Raw genomic sequence first — 15,951 nt, 5'->3', positions numbered from 1 at the left:
CGAAAGCACTAGCTAAATGAGTCTTAGCTATATTGCAAAAAAAACAATCCTATGTTGGTTATTTTAGAGTAATGAGACTGAATTATCCAACATATTGTCGTTATTACAGCACACCGAACAGATTGAAACATTTCCCTAGGTATATCGCAAATTGCCTCCCCTATTCTGAGGGTAAACCCACCCCATTGAATAGTCTTTTGTGCCAGGCACGACATGGTACTAACTATCGTGCACACCCTCGTCAATGTCGCCGTAATGTTATATTAGTGCTAGGTATCATAACATAACAATTGATTTAGTTTTTCGTTTTAGTTCTGTTGAAGCATATTTAAGTATTTAAGTTTTACATTTTTCTTTCATAATATGTTGTAAAGGCAACTAGAAACCAACCACACTGAGAAAAACCCTCTTATTCATAAAAAAATATATATATGAAGTTATGAAAGGCCTAGAAAGTCTTTTGTTTCTTTCACTCCTTAGCGAAATGAAAAAGAAAAAACATATTATAGTAGCTTTTTAACTAAAATAGGTTTATAGTGTGTTTATGAATAAGAAGGAAAGTGATTAAAGTTAATAAAGCTATTTTCAGTATGCAGAAGCTCTAAAGAAGGAAAATCTAGAAACTTATGGCCTGTAAACTAGGTATACATATATACATTATACATTTAAACCTCGGTTACTTTATCATACAAATAATATTTTTTTTAACAACTATTGAAAACCTTTACAAGTAAATCTTACAAAATAAAGTCATCCAGACAAATGAATATTATATATAATTTTAATTGAATAACCCAGTTATATTTTATAGGTATAATAAAACCTTATTTACTTATATAAATGACGATTGTCAATCAAGTAACACTGACTATAAATTGTCTGATGTCCTGACGTAATAAGTGTTCAAGTACGTTCTGATTAATTTCATTGAAATTGAAATATTTATAAAACAACAATTGTAAAATCATCTTTGCTTGCTTATAATTTAGTTTAACATGTTTCATAAAGGACACGTTATATTACCTTAACAATAAAACAATACCTACTCAAATAAATTATTTTATTCTTGAAATTATGTAGTTACTACTACTACAGTACGACTATTGTTCTTTAAGTTAAATATCCTTAACCATTAGTACTAATGAAACTCGTAGACTAATACTAATATTTTGATTAAACAGACCTAATCGAAGACTATCTTAAAGGATGTAGTGTTAATTAAAATAACAACAGTGTGTTTATAAAACAATCATTGACGTTAAATTACAGTACCTTATGTGCTTGAACCTTTTCTTATAAAAGACCAATAGCAATTTGTCTGACTAACGAATCGACTCGAGAAACAGTCATTTTACTAGGTATTAGTTAAAATCTCGAAAACCTACAAAACATATTTAACAATCAAATCACCTTGCAAAATACATACACAATATTATCTAATACCCATATATCGACGCAGCATCTTTACCTACATCAAACATGAATCATCATAACATAAGTAATATTAGCAATATTAATAATACAATAAGGAGCAAAAACTTCCATTATGCGTTATAATAACATCTTGACATGGATCGATAAAAAACTGAAGAGAATTACTATTGTTATAAGAATATAGAAGTATGTCAATTAGTTTTATTGATGTAAAAAAGTGACAAGTTTTTTACTTGATTCAGTTAAAGAGAGATAAAATTGGTCTTCCAAATCTTTTTGGCAGAAGAAACAATGACTTTTCACAACAATTGACACACCAATGACTTTTCGAAGTTATGTGTGTATTAGATATAATTACTTGTACTAAAAATTAAGAAAATAGTCATGACGAAACCTTGCATACCTACCTAAAAGTTGTTTGACACATTTCTGGGTATACAAAGCTCTCAACCCGCACGCCAATGACTTTTTGAAGTTAAGTGAGTATTAGAATTACTTAATCACTTGTACTAACGATAACGGAAACATCGTGTTGAAACCCTGCATACCTAAAAGTTCTTATACACATTTATCTTTCTGGCCTGCGTGGTGGACTGTAGGCCTAACCCTTTCCTCGATTCAAGAGAAGACCTTTGTCCAGTAGTGGGGTAGTAATAGGTTAAAAAACTAGACAATCTTTTCGACACTCATCTCCTTGTAGCAAAATTCAGGCATATAAATTTTATAGGCGTGTATACCCTAAGCCAAGATAATTTAAAAGGGTTACTTGCCCTAGATCAGAACGAAAGCCCTAGGAGAGAAGCCTTAGCAGTGCAACAATAAGGTTAAGATAGTCTCAGCCAATAAGTAACAGTTACTAAGCAACCACAGACACACCTAGCCGGCTGAAGTTTTACGACAGGTCAACGACTTTCAGTCCAGTTGACAACGGGATTGTAGATAGATGAAATAGCTTATTGTGTTGCATTTTATATAATATCACTTTGAAAACATGGATTGATCCGTGGTTTTCATTCAATTTATTGAACTAATTAAATTCGAAAAGATAGAGCTCAACATACTTAAACAATAACTAAAGTTCACAAGTAGTAGTAGTTGTTTATAAATATAAGATTGCTTCCTTGGCGCAATAGCTGAGGTGGTCGCCTTGCCACTACCCTTGAGTGAGGAGGTGGTGGGTTCGATTCCCACACGGGACAATGATTTGTGCGATCCACAAATAGTTGTTTCGTTTCGTTATTTTAGTTTTGTGTGTGTTTTGTCTGGCTGTACTTTGTGTCCGTTGTTTGTATGTTTGTAAAAGTCCCCGCGGCACAAGAACAATTCTTAGACCCAGAGTTGTCTAAAAATACGTATCTAGTACGAATATAATAATTTTATTAAGACACCGTCTCTCACACATTTACTGTTAAACTCCTGAACTGTTTTCGATGAAACTTGACGAATTGATAGAATATGATCGAGAGAAAGACGTAAGCTATTTATTTTTTCAAGAAGGGACCACAAAACTAGTTATTTATATTTTAACAAACACAAGTAAAACAAACCAAAAGTCTCATCTTAACAATTCAACACAAAACAATGGTGTAAGATTACTCAGTTATTAATGTCGGCCGTACATCACCGTGTCAGTGGGCGTCCTTGGTTCGATTCCCCGTACGATTAATAGTCTGTCGACTCAGCGGTTACCGGTTAGGTGCTATATTAATCTTGTTATTTGATATTTTGTATGTAAGTTTATTTGTGTAAATAAGTTGTTGAAAAGCGCTACTGATTATAAACTGTGGATATTACATGGATTTACAGTAATGGCTTAATCTTTGTTCTCTTAAGACTGTTTATATAGCCAATAGACATGTTTCCATGTTATATAATATGAGATATTAATTATGAAATACTATCAATAAGTTTTATTTAAGGCTGGTTGAAGTTGTTTATCCTGTTTTACCTAAAAGCAGAGTAGAAATTATGATAGTTATTTTTGAAGATACCGAAAATTATACTGCCGTCGCGCTATGATTTCAGTTAGGAGAACTAAATCTGCTCGTTATAAAATTAAACTATACAGTATTTTGACTTACATTTTAACTGGATACAAAATTAAAGACTATATATAATATTACCTGACCCGTGAAACTTCGCTTGCTTCACTTAAGAGAGAAGGGGTCAAAAATTTTCCCCGTTTTTGTAAAAATGTTTGCTGCTACTCTGCTCCTATAAGTCGTAGCGTGATGATATATAGCCTAAAGCCTTCCTCGATAAATGGACTATCTAACACTGAAATAATTTTTCAAATCGGACCAGTAGTTCCTGAGATTAACGCGTTCAAACAAACAAATAAACAAACAAACAAACAAACTCTTCAACTTTATAATATTAGTAAGTATAGATGTATTAATACGTAAAGTTCTAAGAACACAAACACACACACAGTACAGTCACATTCAACACTTATTGATTTATAACACCAGTTGCACTTAATTGAGTGCGCGCATTCCACATAACAGCACTGCACTCATGTTCTTGTATGTTTGTAATTCATTTGTATGTTTTTATTCGTATATGTGTAGATTGATAGATTTATGAGATAATAAATCTTATTTTTTTGTAGTTGAAGTTAAATTATTAGGTAATGTTAAAGGTAAAACAGAATGATTTTATTAGTTTCTAGCCTACTAATCAACGCCCGTGGCTTCGCCTGTCCATGATCATTATCAGCATAGCCTTTCATCCAACTATGTTAGAGTCAGCTTCCAGTCTCACCAGTTACAGCTGAATACCAGTGTTTTACATGGAGCGACTCCCTATCGGACCTCCACAACACATACTATATATTTTTTTCTGAAACAGAACTTGTGCTTAACTCCGAATCATTAACTATCCGTGCCCAAATGTCATCAAAATCAGTTCCGCCGTTTTCAGATAAAGGAAGGACTAACAAACACACTCTTATGTCTATGTTTGTTGAAGTTTTGTATTTGTGGTTGCTTTAGTGTTAGTTAATCAAAGTTATAGGTTATACAGGATATTATTATTGTCATTGATTAATTTATTCGTCATTTGACTAAGCTACACCCACTAAATTCTTTTAATGAGTTCGTAGAAATGTAAGCAATCATCAGCATTTGATAAATAAACTACCTACTAGTTAAATATGAATCAGAGACAAACTGTTTGACAAAAACAGGAACAGGATATTGCCAAATATTTGAGGCCTAATTTGTCAAAATAATATTTCTATTACGAATGTCAGCTAAGCACTATAAAATTAAATTACTGTTTATTGCAAGAAAACACTCTTTAAATAGTAATGGGCAGGTCACTTGGCTAGACACGATGATGGAAGGTGGATCGAAGCAGCAACGGAATGGCGGTCATGAAATGGGCGAAGGGCTCAAGAAAATCCCCCAACTAGATGGTCGGATTAAATTCCGAAATGTGTAGAGCTACAATGGATGAAACAAGCATAGGACAAGCCTAACAATAGGTAGAAACGGGTTGAATTAACAAATAGATACCTAGAAATATACACAGTTTAAGAAAATCCTATTTATCTGTTATCTAAATATCTTAATTATAGTGTAGTATTAAACTTCGCTTGATAAGTGGTCCGTGTAACACAGATGTAGTCCAGATGCGAATGCATTTAAAAATTCCATTTTATACAGAGAAAATGTAAACTATAGTTTATGTTATAATTAGTCACTGACACAAGATAATGACGTCACAAAATTCAAAAACATACGTCAATATAATGGTTACAATAGCGATTGTAACATTGTATCATATTAATTTGAATATCAAACACATGCGTCAAAATGTATTGAGAATGTAATACATTATAAGAAGCCTTGTGGTTCTCATTGAAGAAGAATTTAATAATGTACAGCTCGTTTATGTGACGGTTTTTATAAATAAGGATCGTAGAGTAGGTGACAGAAAATAAGACAAAAATTAATATTAGGTATTACTATTACTACCTAGGTATTTTATCACATTATATCTATACTATACTAATATTATAAAGCTGAAGAGTTTGTTTGTTTGAACGCGCTAATCTCGGGAACTACTGGTCCGATTTGAGAAATTCTTTCAGTGTTAGATAGCCCATTTATCGAGGAAGGCTATAGACTATATATCATCACGCTACGACCAATAGGAGCAGAGTACCTGTGAAAAATGTTACAAAAACGGGGAAAATCTCTTATGTGACGCAAGCGAAGTTTCGCGGGTCAGCTAGTAATATCTAAAGACACGTAACTATACCTATAAATACAAAAAATTACACCTTTTTGACGAAATTAATCTATTGTCGAACTATTTAGTCTGGAAAAGTTAAAGCTGAATCAAATAGGTAGCTAGAAAATGAGTCGTATTTTTATACACTGTTTGATAAAATGTTAAAGTATTTAAGTGTTTTATACTCGGTCAGTAAATAAATACACGTCTAAATAATAATACGTATTTAATAGGCAACGGCCATATTGACAGAACAAAGTATTTGAGAAGACAGATGACATTTATGAAATATATTTCAGTGTTGCAATTACAAATAATTAATTTCAACACTGTTTAGTAAATTTCTGCCTAGTCTCCGGTCTTACATAAAAATAATCACTTATGATTTTTCTACTTATCAATTGAATAAATGCATGACATCTCGTCAACTACAGCAAACTTAACAATAAATTTGAAGTTCTAAAAATAAAGAATTCTTAAAGTGTCTAATAAGTAACATAGTTCTTAGAACTGAAGTGTAGCGAACTCGGAATTATAAATATATTATGTGTCTTGATTGTAGATAAAAGTATATTATGTATACTAGCGGACCGAGCAAACAGTGTCTGAACCCAGGGCCTCAACGCAGCGGTATATGTTTTTGGACATGTGCGACAGTTATCGTCATAGGTAGGTACCTAAGGTAAAATCTCCTAAAGTAGGTACTTTAGGAGATTTTACCTTAAACCTCAATGAATTATATGCTTGTGAATCAATCGTGGTGAAAACCGTTTAAAAATTCTTTGAGTAAGTAGTTTTTAAGGTGTCTGTTACAAAATAGTTGTCACTTGCTCTACTGAAACTGAAACAGAGTGATGAAACTTTGCATGATTCAGAGTTCCTAAAGGGATGAGTGGATTCAGTAGTCCTTCTTCAGCTCTTGGCTGGAGACCTTTCCTCATTTAGAGTGTTGACTCTCGTTTAGCAGTGGTACAGCAATCAATTAAATAAAATTTTATCTATTAATTTAGGTAACTATTTTAATAATCGAAGTTTCTCGTAAACAGACAGACAGACAAACAGCAGAAGACCTTGTTTTATATTAAATAGTGATATGTGTCTTGATTGTAGATAAAATATGATATCTGTGTTGATTTACATAAAGTCGCAAACTAGAGGTCGTTGACCCGTGAACAGTTATGAAGGCTATTATGTGTTTACGTGATTTGCGGAATTTGGCCAGTTCAAGAATGTAGCCATGGTGTGTCTATGGCTGCCATGGACTATATACTTTATTACTTTTATGACCTTTCGAGTAAAGGTTGTTGGTTTTATTTTTTTGATTATAAATGAAGTGTTGCGAGTTGAAAAATATGTCAAGTATTTTATTTAAGGTCAATTTGGGTAGCTTTGAATCATTTGGGTAACATTGACTTGTTTCGATTATTTTTTCATATCAAACCAACACAATTGATAAAAGTTTGCAAAACTAAAATAAACCTTTATTAATTGTGTTGGTGTCATATGAAAAAATAATCGAAACTAGTTCACATTCCCACTGTCAATGTTACCCAAACGATTCAAAGTTACCCAGGTTGACTGTATTCCAATTACAAAGTTTATTTAAATAAGTATTTTTATGGAATTTTATAACTAGGTAACTACGAAGTTTTTTCCCTAAATTCTTATATTTTTATTTAATACGACTTTCGACGATTTCAGACTTGAACCTGAAACTTCATGAACACGATTACATTCCTAAAGTTGCCATCAAACAATATAATTTAAATTAGTACATATTTAAAACATTACATTAGACGCTTTATAAATAACATCGCGTGAAATAGAATGACAAATAGAAACTTAAAGCACATGAGAAGGGCAACTTATTAAAAAAGTCTGTTTCCAATATCCTACTAATATTTACTTCCCCCAACGTCTCCCTACGGAAGTGAAACATCAGTTTATTCATAGACGATTAAACACAACGTACTTATAATTATTACTATTTCCGAAACGAATGTTACAAATCAAAACATATATAAATAGATTTAATATATCACAGGTATAAATAAACTGCTGTAGAACAGTTAAGAGACATATTGTAACGCAGAAGTCTGTCTGTATGTTTCCTATTCTTTAGCAGCAAAATTGCTTAACCGATTTTCTACAATCAAATTGAACATTCAGGTATCAGGTATGATTCTGAAAAGCCTAGACGGCTGTAATTGGGGAAGAAACTTTTACCGTCTACAGTGTAAGTTCTTAGAATTCACTACTGCTTACCCCTTTTAGTGTTTATGATGGTATATTTACAGTGTTTTTAATAATACCTTAATTAAAGATATCTGCCTCTGACCTCTCTCTGGTCGTTCGGTTTGGCCGTCCCACCAAACTATGAGCTTAAAGGAATAGATAGGGTACCTATGTGTTGTGCACACACTTGGTCACTTTAAACAAAGTCCTGCACAGATTGCTGGTTTTTATGTAACTTGCTGTCGTAGCCGAAATCGGCCAGGACGACATTCCATTAATATTACTATTATAGTGTATTATTAATTTATAAGCAACTTAACTTCGTGCCCAAAATCAAAGGCTCCATTCCTTTAAGTTAGAAAAGCGACTAGGTAGGTACTATGACATCACATTCACTGTCGCAATGATATTAAAGTATCTTTTATCCTTTAAATATTTCTTCAAACATCAACAGATAAATCTGACTTATTACGTTAATACCACATACAAAAGAAACCAATTTATCAACAACTGTCACATGAAATACAAATATTTTGAAAATATCTCGTCTTAATCCTTTTGAAAGGAAACAAGTGTGGGGTAGGTCCGGATTACAATCAATTATAGATTTCTAATCTTTACGTTCACAAAGTGGACCAAAATAACTATTTAAGAAGTTTTTAAATATAAAATAGATTAGAAGGATTTTTTGGCCATTGATCCATACTACTTATGTCATGATAAACTGAATTGTGGAAAGAAATTAATCCCGATCTTATAATTAGTCCCACCGAGGAATAGGATGACGCAATAAGCAGACACAGCCAGTAAAAATAATATATTTTAGAACCTATAGGTAACAGAAAATCATTTAATGAATACTTTAAACTAGATAAGCCGGTGCACTTTGCACCGCCTAACAGACGATGCCTAATTATTTTTCGGATTTCTTTTCTCCGTAAGAACCATCCTAGTACTTCAAGAAATGTTATAAAAAAATAATTAGCGAAATCGGTTCATTTACCCTCGAAATTTGCGCTGAGCAACACATTTGGCAATTCATTTTTATAAAGAGATTTCTGCTCGTCTCAATATTCCCATAGAAAAGCCTTATTACATCAAAACAAACAGCAACAACCGATACTAGTAGAAAATAAAAGTAAGTACATAAGTGAAGTAATACAAGAGCACTCATGGAGCCAGTACATAAGCACCTCTTGATATTTTACCAAGTGTGTGAGTGGGCTAAATATTGACACATTTCTTTATGTAATAACTAGTAGTGCACTTTCACGAGATTATTTATGTGTATATAATGTATTACATATGTTTCTGTCAAGCTTAGAAAATTGTAAGAGACCTTAACTTAAAAAACATTTTATCAAAGAATCTTTTCAGGTAGAATACGAATGCGTTTTAACACTTTTCTGCTTGCGTACTGTATTTACACATATTTTTATTTTGGCTGAGTGTTCTACAGCAGACACTTGGCGGGCGTGGAGGTCTCAAGGCCTAACCCCTTCCTCATTACGGCAGAAGACCCGTGCCCAGCAATGGGACAGTGATGGGATAAATTTATTTCATTTATAATATCATTATTTCTCAAAGCTCTGTCTGCATATAGATACCTCAATAAATTTTATCGTAATGAAGTTTTGCATTTTAGTTGCATTATAGTAGATAGCTAGATAAATAAACCTGGTAATTTATACAAAGCCATTTTTAACAGCAGCGCATAGTACTACGATACCTACAGCAGATATTCACGTAGGCATTTCAAAGGCTTTAACCGGAAACTCTTCAGCAATATAATTCTAATAACATGCACATTTTACAAGCTAAGCATATGTTGAATGACTGAATCAGCCGGCCCACTCATGGACATCATGACAGATTCTTCCAAGAACTGTTGGTGTTTATTAAATACGACTGTATGGCCATGATATGGTCACATTGGTCACCAATTGATAACTATATTTAGGTACAGTTGCGAGAATTCGTCGTTGAGTGTGGTTAAGTGTGAATGGAATTTAGATCGTTAAATATTGGTTTTGAGTTTTGTTGTAGAATTGTTTCTTATAGCAGCAGGTTGATATTAACATGTATGAATTGAATAAAAAATATAACTTTTATTAATATAATCTTTTAAACCAAAATTAATCCCTTGGTAAAGGTATACTCTTATCAGACGCTGTAAAAGAACAATTAAAATTGGTTAATCTACTTTTGACATACTACTTGTACCTAAAAACGTCTTGACGGACAAACGATTAAATGTTTTTTGAGAGGAAAGGGATATCAAAGTCGCTTTAATTAAATTAATTAGTAAACATCTAAAACCGTCTCTATAATAAAAAACTTGATTACTGCTACTACAAATACAAACAGAAACCTATAAAGAACTTAATAGTAACTTAACAATTTCCTCAAAATCAAATTAATTTATCTACCCACACAGGCGCCGGGCGTCTGACGTCATAACCGATAAATCGTCGGTTTCCTTCACAATTACAAACTCGCGTTATGTGCTTATGCCGTTTGGGTCAAGGGCACAGGTGCTCGGGCGCAGGTTATAACCAATTGTTGTGAAGTTATTGTTATTTAGTGGATCTTTGAGATATAAATCTTTTTGGTGATTTATTGAGATTTGTGCCAAATTGTTGAGGCAAGGGGCTTGAAATTACTGTTGAGATATTATGAGTCATACATTTACTTATAAAATCATATTTTTAATAGATACCAACCTAGGTATAATTTTCATATAGGAACGTATACGGTCCCAATATAATAACACCTGTCAGGTATCCATTTATTATGAACTGGTTTTCAGATGTTTTCGTGTAATTAGAAGCTGGGTGTATTTAAAGCCCGAAAAGAAGTAGATGTGCAAATAAATTAAGTAGCAATTTATTTATTTCGAATGATTTGGCAAGCCTGAATTTTTGTAAAAAAATCTACATATTTTTTACCCCCTATGTTGTTTTCAATAAGTAGTTTAAACAGACAACTTAAAACTAATCTATTTGCGTCAATCCCATGACGTGTCTATTTCAAGTGCGCTTTATCTGTGAAGTATGAGTAGCACTTCTAGTTCCTATATTAAGTGGCACCATGTACCATATGCAAAAGCTATAAGTAAGTAGGTACCTATATTACGATATCATACAATTAAATAATATAAATTTTATGTTATAAATAGTAATTGTTTCTTGTGTCGTAGTTAAGTATAACGCGTGCCAAATAACTTAATAATACCCAGATATGAATAATAATATAGCTAAGTAGAAGAGCAGGTGATGGAATGGATAGTCGCCATCATCATTACGTCTTATCAACGGCACTTCTCTCCTAAATCTCTATATTCGGCTTGCTTAGGACCTACTTTATTGTCATTTTAAAGTCATCACATTTTACAAGTTATATTGTTTTTACTATAGTACCTAGTATACAACCTAGTGACGCGCCGGATCGTTGTAAATGTGTATCCGCGTCTGCCAATATGGTTACGGACGGAAGTGTCTGGATACAGATCTCTTTTTTGTCTGCATAACTACGGATTAATGCAGATACGAATACTCGGCATATTAGTAATACTGACTATAACCACAAAATAGGTACGGTAACTTCCTATCACTATTTAATAGAATTGATTGGCTCTACCTTCCGAACTGGCGATAAATTCACTCTTTGTGTCATTGGCTGTATATGTGGCCGTACTTCACCTTAATAATAAATAATAGGATAACCTAGACACATTTTGAAAAGGACTGGTTGGATCTTGCCACCGATATAGGGATTCGGAAGGGAAGGGGAGAGGCCCCTGCCCAGCAGTGGGACATTCAATCAGGCAAAAAAAAACTGATCTTATTACACTTCTAGAAAAATCTGTAAACTGACGGACATATTCTTATTTATATAATAACGTAATAATATAGTAGCTATTTGTAATGGCAACATGATACGCAACAAGTGACGCATAAACTTATAATTATTATCTGTTCATCAATGGCGTCAAAACATTTCCTTATTTAATGCAGGGATCGGCGTTCAGTTCCGTGTTCATTGGTCCAGGATCTAAGGATTATTATTTATTTATTCGTACTGAGTGTTAAATACCACGGTCTACAGAGACACTAGAATATTCTTTGGTTCTACACTATTAACTGCTGTCATTATTTATAATTACTATATTCAAGACTTCTGACGTAATCTATTCAGAACTTTATTTATCCCAATTTTAATGTTTCAATAATTTTTTTTAACTAACGATCTGTGACACCAAACACCTCCGGACATCTATTTAAATTACTACAAGTCACAATAAATGACTAAAAGGCCTTACTCTTACTCATTTACGGCTACTTAGCCATTGTGTGGAAACTACCTAGATATTAATAAAATAAACCGGACATTACCATTAAACTACCTTAACTTACCCCTGAAGTCTGAACCTACTTTTGAATAACACAAATATGATTTTACACAGCACAATGTACGACTAGCAAGGATCAATTTCTATTCAGGCCCTAAAATTCTACCTTGGCTTACACCTAACCGCCCTACTAATTCACTACTTAATCTTACCAAAACTCTCTACACACAACCAGAAAAATAAAAATAACTCCATGAAATCAAAGTAAACATTGATCAGAGCTTGCTTTAAGGTCGTTGCAATAGCAATGACCCGTTTCACCTTATACAGAAGCTTGCGAAACTACACCTTAACATTCCCGACGACAGATGGTCTGAACCAAGGTTGGAGGTAAAGCATTATGGTTTAATTGTCGGACAGGAAATGTGGAATACTACTGGTTAGATTGTAACTGGTGGTTAAAGGTGAGAAATAAGGAGAACGTTTTTTGTATATAGTTTGGTTTTCGTTCGGTTATGATGGGTTCTGGTCACAGAAATTAAACATTTTTGAGCCATAATTCGGTTTTGGTGTAGTTTTGAGTGGATTCTAGTCACTCAAAGGATATTTTGATGTCAATAATATCTCGGAGTAGAAAGTGATTATCTGTTTATATCGTGATAAAAACAGCATTTCAATAAACATGCATGTAGTAAATGTTTTTTAGATTTCTTCATTTCTAGGTTAACCAGTAGGAGAATATCGCCAATCAATCGAAATAAGACCATATAATGAATAGTCTGTATTCTTCAGTACCTATATAACATCACGTGCTGAATTATTGATTTGGAGATATTTCGGGTCTCAAAATGTTTGGAGCTGGAATCGAGTATGCCTAAAACATGATGAATTAAAATACTTTTGAATGTTCATGATTACAAAAAATATTATTAATTGAAGTATTTATTTATTCTACATTAAAACAATTGGTACTATCTCAACTCAAGATTATTCTGTTTTTTAACGAAACAGATTGTTCTACAGTATATGTTATAGAGTACAGTAATTCAGTCATACATAGGAACAATTGATAGAGTCTCCTTCACCTATTTCTGTGGCACTCAATCACAATCAGAGGGGTTAGGAGTGACTGTCACTGCAACGAGGCAAGTAGTTCGCACCAATAACTCAATTGCTTTAATACTTCTAGTAGGCTTGCCAATTTGCTTAGCATTTAGAGTGTGGCCCGAAATAAAGAAAAGAAAATGTACTCAGAAAGTTATTTTATTTTTTATTTTTAGGCTTGCCTCACTGAGAGTTTCTTAAAACAGTTCTTAAAGCGATGCGCAAAGTCCCCGCACTTAGTCAACGTAGTGAAGTCATGGTTAAATAGGTATGTCGTTTTGTGTTTTTGTAAATATAAGATTTCGCCTCTTGCCTAACAGTGTGACATTAACGATTTATTATTTTATATTTATACATATTTGCAGCCAGAATTTTACCTAAAATCTCTTCTTATTCTAAAATTACTTTAGCTGACAGCTCAAGTCTTGTAAAAGCTAATAAGCGTTGATGAGATTGTTTTTTTACATTAGTAACTTCAAGCTTGAGAAACTGCCTTGCAACTATACGTAAACACTGCCTAAAACTACTTCTTCAAACAGACATTTAAAAGTTGCTATTTAAAAGGGCAGTTTATTTCTAGTCCATAAAATATTACATAGCCGTCCCATCAAAAAGTGTTAAGCACATCCCGCTATAAGCTCACGCATTGCACAGTAACCGATAACGAGCATCTTCAATTGTTCAAGTCCAATCAATCGAGTAATTGATTGAATGATTGAGCGACATCACATTACTGTGGAGCGAGATGCGAGCTAGATCTTGATTTATTTCATTTATTTGGTGAATGTCAAGTGTTATTGTTCAATGGAGTAAGTGGGTATAAAGAGAGGCAATGAGTTGAATAAAATCATTTTGAAGTTTCTAGCGTGAATTTCGAAGAATTGAGAAGTTTATGAAGTTAAAACCTTTGTAGCTGTCTTGGATCTAACAAAGTCCTAGTTGTTTTTTTAAATGCAACACCCGCACTAAGAATTGCTCGTGTGTCGCGGGGATTTTTACAAACATACAAACAATGGATACAAAGCACGACCACACCCGAAACAGTTATTTGTGGATCGCACAAATAATTGCTCCGTGTGGAAATTGAACCCACGACCTCCCGACGCAATGGTATTGGCATGGCGACCTAAACCAGTGCGCTACGGAGGCACTCGAAATATAATACCTTCAAATCTTCATTCCAAACCTCGTCAAACTCTACCCAATCCCTCGTACTATAACTTAAGCAGTATCATCGCCCACAACATAATGTCATAAGCAGTGACCCACATGTTAGTATACTATTGACACACATAAGTGACACCTATGAGAAGCATTGGCATAATTATTTCGACTTGACCTGGATGAGACTACTGTTTGAAAAACAGTGATCTGTTTATTATGATTGCTGAGAACATGGGTCAGAATTTAATTCCTAGGTTAGGCAAATAATCGTGGCATTTTTTATTGAGAAAATGCGTAAAACTAATTATTTATACAAGGATCAAAATTGTATTTATTATACTTAAGATAATCTTTTTTGATGCTATGGAAAATGCAAAGGAAATAAATAGTTCAGTGTTCTCTAAGCAGTTTAGTAGTAGCCTAGTTCCTATGTGGCTTCAACGTCGAGACAACTATGTATGTAATCCTAGATTGACTATTAACCATTGCAAGCAAGGTACTCTAATTTACTAATTTCAGTAACAATTTAGAATCTTAGTGTATTTTCGTGACCATACTAAGAGATTATCCCTATTTTTTTTCTTACCCCATTTTCTTCTGGATCAAATCTGGGTTAAACAACAAGTTAGTATAAAAATTGAAAACTTACCTATAAAATATTATCCAATAGCACTCACAATCACAACACTGTCACAGAACTTCACTAATAATAATAATATATTCGTATGTTAGTATGTTCACGTCATCTTCACGACGTTGCGCCACTGGCCATAAGTTTCTATAAACCTGCAACAAATGTATTAATATTTAGCATATTTAGAATATCAATGGAAATATAGATGTTTTGTAATGTTGTTGCGAATGAGATCTTATAAGACTTTGGCAAGTTGAATCCGTTCGTGTGCAGTAAAAAAGTATACTACCTATTTTGAGGTAGATGATTTAAAAGTAGCTTTTGCTATATTTTAGGGCTGGGTATCTCCGTGCTAAAGTCGACGAAATCAGTTTAGGCCTAAAAGCAGGATAGACAGACTCAATTTTATTTTTACTACTTAGTCGCTTTTTTATTTAATTATCACATGCGCCAATGGTGAAGGAAAACATCGTGAGGAAACCTTGCATGCCAAAAATAAATAAGCGTGGTGGACTCAAGGCCTAACCCCTCTCTCATTACGGGAGGAGATCCTTGCCCAGCAGTGGAACATTAATGGGTTTTTATTTTTTATTTATTAGTCGCTTTTATTACAAGTATTGGTATAGGTTTTTTGTTACGAATCAGTTTTGTAAATCTTAACCATTTTAGATATTGAGGAAGTTTATGCTTGTCTAGTTTTACACTCTTTCTATTACGAAATACGAAGAATAGACCCCAAATTGGCGCGGTCAAGAAAGGTAAGCATATGTCATATTACACGTAGTATTTC

The 15,951-nt window shown here is 33.3% G+C and overlaps 1 protein-coding gene across 3 annotated transcripts in view; it reads right to left on the bottom strand.

Moving 5' to 3' along the window:
* The window catches only part of form3 (FH2 domain-containing protein formin 3), a 120,079-nt gene that overhangs the window by 86,161 nt on the left and 17,967 nt on the right, over window positions 1–15,951 (bottom strand). For all 3 annotated transcript variants that reach the window (XM_076128259.1, XM_076128261.1, XM_076128260.1), the window contains exon 2: window positions 15,177–15,313. The gene's annotated coding sequence lies outside the window, so the exon portion shown is untranslated. The remainder of the gene's footprint in view (window positions 1–15,176; window positions 15,314–15,951) is intronic.

Source organism: Anticarsia gemmatalis, chromosome 21 (genome assembly GCF_050436995.1).
Source record: "Anticarsia gemmatalis isolate Benzon Research Colony breed Stoneville strain chromosome 21, ilAntGemm2 primary, whole genome shotgun sequence".
Taxonomy (NCBI): domain Eukaryota; kingdom Metazoa; phylum Arthropoda; class Insecta; order Lepidoptera; family Erebidae; genus Anticarsia; species Anticarsia gemmatalis.
This window is presented reverse-complemented; position numbering and strand designations above follow the sequence as displayed.